This window comes from Mercenaria mercenaria, chromosome 8, assembly GCF_021730395.1.
Source record: "Mercenaria mercenaria strain notata chromosome 8, MADL_Memer_1, whole genome shotgun sequence".
Taxonomy (NCBI): domain Eukaryota; kingdom Metazoa; phylum Mollusca; class Bivalvia; order Venerida; family Veneridae; genus Mercenaria; species Mercenaria mercenaria.
Genome location: NC_069368.1, coordinates 68,210,360 through 68,215,167, shown reverse-complemented (window position 1 = coordinate 68,215,167; position 4,808 = coordinate 68,210,360).

Sequence of the window (4,808 nt, the reverse complement as noted above, 5' to 3'; positions counted from 1 at the left end):
CCTAGCATTGCTGTATTTTATGGACACAGAGTTACTATTCAGTCAAGTTGTAACTATGACTACAACTCTGCTGCAATATCTGCACATGTTAGAGAGCTTCTGTCAGCCCTAAATCACAGGTTTGAGTTAATCTGTGTGTGTGTGTGTGTGTGTGTGTTCAGGTTTAACGTCTTTTTCAACAATTTTTCAGTCATATAAACGATGGTGAGTTAATTTGAGCTAATATGAACACCCTTTGTCTGTTGTTGTTCATCTGTAGTCTGGCAACAATATCAGCATTAACTTACTGGAAATTTTATCTTTTGATTATTCTTTGTGGAGATAAGGGAATTAAGCCATGTTTCTGAAGCAGTTCCCATAAAACTATCACAGATGTATGATGAAGGTCAAGGACAAGATTGGTAACAGTCAAGGCTGCTTCAATAATGCTTGAGTTATGTTCTGTGGATTAGTCAAAATTGCTGTATTTAAAAAAAGACCACCTGTTGGACCAAAATTCATGAAAAATGTATGCAGACACATGATGACTAATAAGCTTGATAATAGGCAAGATTGCTCAAATAACACGAGAGATTGCTCAAATAACACAAGAGTTATTTTTAGTTTGTAATTTACCTTGATAATTGTAAGAAGCAAAGTCTTCAGCAGCTGTGAAGGACATGTACTCACAAAGTCTTGTACAAATTTGAAAATGGGAGAGAGTTATGTCCCCTGATTATGTCAAGATTGCCATATGTATGTCTCCTTGTCCCCCTCGTCCCCCCACCGGCGGAGACATCTTGTTTTTGCCCTGTCTGTCCATCTGTTGGTCAGTCTGTCCGTCCGGCATTCTGTCTGTCCATCAGTAACTCTGTCTGTCCGTCAATAACTGGAGAACTTAGAGAATGTTTTAATTTGCATATAAATTCTTAAATTATTATGAAGGCTGTTCAGTGGGTAAACAGGATATACTGGTGAAGAAAAAATGAACTCAGCAAAAGCACAGAATTAATAGAAACTCAATTTCTTCTAGAAAATATCTAACTGATTTAGGTCAGGTTGAAGTAAGTCATAATGTATCTGATTGGTTTTAAAATGTATACTATGGGTAAACACCAAGGGGCATATTTACCATGCTAAGTGGTCTCTTGTTGGTGGAATATATTTGAAAAAGATCTAATCCAAGATTTGTGACCAAGATTATATGGAATGGTGTATTTTTGGTGAGAAATGTGCATGTTTTACCAGCAGAGATTTCATGAAAATTAAGAGAAGTCGCTGCTGGACCGTGGACAACCAAATTCAAAGAAAAAAATGTGCCCAGAATTCACAGGTATCTTGCAGTTTCATGATGGGTCTTTGTTAGTTCTTTCATCGTGGCTAGGGTGCATTGAAGGTTTAAGTAACAAGAACGGTCCATAATGCAAAACATTTCAATGTGGGCTATGGATGACCTCTTATGTCTCTCTGATTAAAAGATTATGTTAAAAAGTGATATTGTCTTGCCTAAATGAGAGGTGTTGCATGTTTTATTACCTCTCATGAACGGACTGAATTAAAGTCTGCTATTATTCTTGGTGGCATTCTTTGCGTCCAAAGGATCTTTTTACAGATTTTATTATATATAAGGGAGACAATCCATTAAGAGGTTCTGTAAAGTAGATTTTTATTAAATATTTTGTTCAAATCCATTTGCCTTATGGATATCAAAAGCACCTTTTCAACTCCACCTTATCCTTTACGAGGGAGCCCAATCCTTGGAAATAAAACGTTATTCCATATAGTCAACTCACTAAGAAGTGAACTGGCAGTTTTTGATCATTTTACGTTTCTATTTATATAGATTCATCATACAGTCTTCTGTCAGATGCCAAAACTTTGTAATTCAAATAAAACACCTTTATTTGACGAATTAACTGATGAACAGTTAACATCTGACAAGTGTTTTCGTACAATAACACCTTTCTGATTAACAACCAGGCTATAAATTTGTCATGGTATTTATCCAACCATCAGCTTAGAATTGAAGCATTAATGGGATTATTATTTGTAAATAAGTGTGAATAATGTTCGAACTGACAACCAATTAACTTAGCATGAAGCAGTCTGGTTTGTTTGCAGAAAAAAAAGAACTTCAGTCTTTCATAAGGAGAGGCCTAATGATGCAGTTCATAAAATACATTTTCTTCGTTTTCTCAAACAGACATTCACAACTTATTGAATTATTTGAAGCGATCCAATTTCTTTAATGATGAAGGAAATTGCATGAATATTGTCTGTATCACAGACTCACAGTTTTGTAATAAGTTCACCAGTTCTTGAATTAGGCCTATATCACTTTTAATGCAGCATGGAAGGAAACAATTACTCAAAATAAAATTGATTTGTGTGCAACTCTTTTTAGCTCTAGGTGAGCTTTTGTGATCGCCCTGTGTCCGTCGTCCATCGTCAGTCCTTCCGTCATCAACAATTTGACTGTTAAAACTATAGAGGTCACAATTTTGGCCCAATCTTAATGAAACTTGGTCAGAATGTTACTCTCAATAAAGTCTTGGACGAGTTTAATATTGGGTCATCTGGGTTAAAAAACTAGGTCACCAAGTCAAACCAAAGGAAAAACTTGTTAACACCCTAGAGGTCACAGTTTTGGCCCAATTTTTATGAAACTTGGTCAGAATGTTACTCTCAATAAAATCTTGGACAAGTTCGATATTGGGTCATCTGGGGTCAAAAACTAGGTCACCAGGTCAGATCAAAGGAAAAGCTTGTTAACACTGTAGCTGTAGAGGCCACATTTATGTCTGTATCTTCATGAAACTTGGTCGGTATGTTAATCTTGATGATCTTTAGGTTTATTTTGAATCTGGGTAATGTAGGGTCAAAAACAAGGTCACCAGGTAAAACCAAAGGAAAAGCTAATTAACACTCTAGAGGTCACATTTATGACCATATCTTAATGAAACTTGGTCAGAACGTTAATCTTGATGATCATTAGGTCAAATCTGGGTCAGGTGGGGTCAAAAACTAGGTCACTTGGTCAAATCAAAGGAGAAGCTTGTTAACACTCTTGAGGCCACATTTATTACTTTATTTTCATAAAACTTAGTCAGAATATTAATCTTGATGATCTTTAGGTCAAGCTCGAATCTGGGTAATGTGGGGTCAAAAACTAGGTCACTGGGTCAAATCAAAGGAAAAGTTAGTTAGCACTTAAGAGGCCACATTTATGACCATATCTAAATGAAACTTGGTCAGAATGTTAATCTTGATGATCTTTAGGTCAACTTTAAATCTGGGTCAGATGGGGCCAAAAAGTAGGTCACCAAGTCAAATCAAAGGAAAAGCTAGTTAACTCCGTATAAGACACATTTATGACTGTATCTTAATGAAATATGGTCAGAATGTTAATGTTGATAATATTTAGGTCAAGTTTAAATTTGGGTCAGGTGGGGTCAAAAACTAGGTCACTAGGTCTAATCAAAGGAAATCCTTGTTAACACTCTAGAGGTCACATTTATGACTGTACCTTCATGAAACTTGATCAGAATGTTAACCTTGATAATCTTAAGGTCAGATTTGAACCTGGGTCATGTGGGGTCAAAAACTAGGTCACCAGTTCAAATCAAAGGAAAAGCTAGTTAACACTCTAGAGACCACATTTATGATCATATCTTAATGAAACTTGGTCAGAATGTTAACCTTGATAATCTTAAGGTCATATTCGAACCTGGGTCATGTGGGGTCAAAAACTAGGTCACCAGGTCAAATCAAAGGAAAAGCTAGTTAACACTCTAGAGGCCACATTTTTGATTATATCTTAATGAAACTTGGTCAGAATGTTAATCTTGATCACCTTTAGGTCAGTAGGTCAGGTGAGCGATACAGGGGCTTCATAGCCCTCTTGTTTTCTGACATGGTGACACTTTGGTAGTTTATAGGAATAACAGTTTGGCTCATTCAAAATATTGATCAGAGAGTTAAATCTATCTAAGATAACAGAGTTTTACATATTTTGTTATCTTAACAGAATCTTGATATATAAATCGTATTGAAATATTATTGATTAATCTTTCCCCTCCACGTTGGTATGCAACATAGCATTTGTTTTCTTGGAAATGTGGAGACAAATGATGTTAAAGCAAGGCATCCCATCAATCATTAGTGTGTCTTTAACCTAGGCGTTGATTAACTTTTTGTAACACTAACGATTCGCCGTGACGTCAAAGGGTAAGTTTTGATCCAGTATTGCAAAAAGCTATGATCTTTTAACAATTAACAGCTTGCATGTATCATTGACATAAATCACGAACAGAGGTCCTAGGATGGTACATTGTGGGACGCCAAATGGGCAAATTATATCAGCTGGGTATGTACCAGACGCACCAGTAAGAAAAATGTACGAGTTAAACCACCCTGAGATAGTCACCAATACTGGCTGCGCCGAGTAGCATAAGAAGAATCGAGTGATCGACTGTGTCGAAAGCTTTTGAAGATCCAATAGATTTTCACCTTTATCTTATAGACAGTCGTGTGAATAAATACGTGTCCATCGAAAATCTACTTGTGAACCCGGACTGAAATGTATATAACAATTGGTCGTAAGAACATATAAAAAAATTGAGACACGTTGCTTAAGCTGGGTCTAAGTCACCTACCAAGGTGTCATTTTGTCTTAAAGATTTGAGGCTATCGTTATATAACATTTGTTTTTGTTTAATACCAAAATATTCATTACCATCAATATTTAGGCAATAACAGAAGTTGAGAAAGTCAACCCTATCTTAGTTGGTAAACCAAGACTTTAAAATATTACACAGTAACTGAGTCAT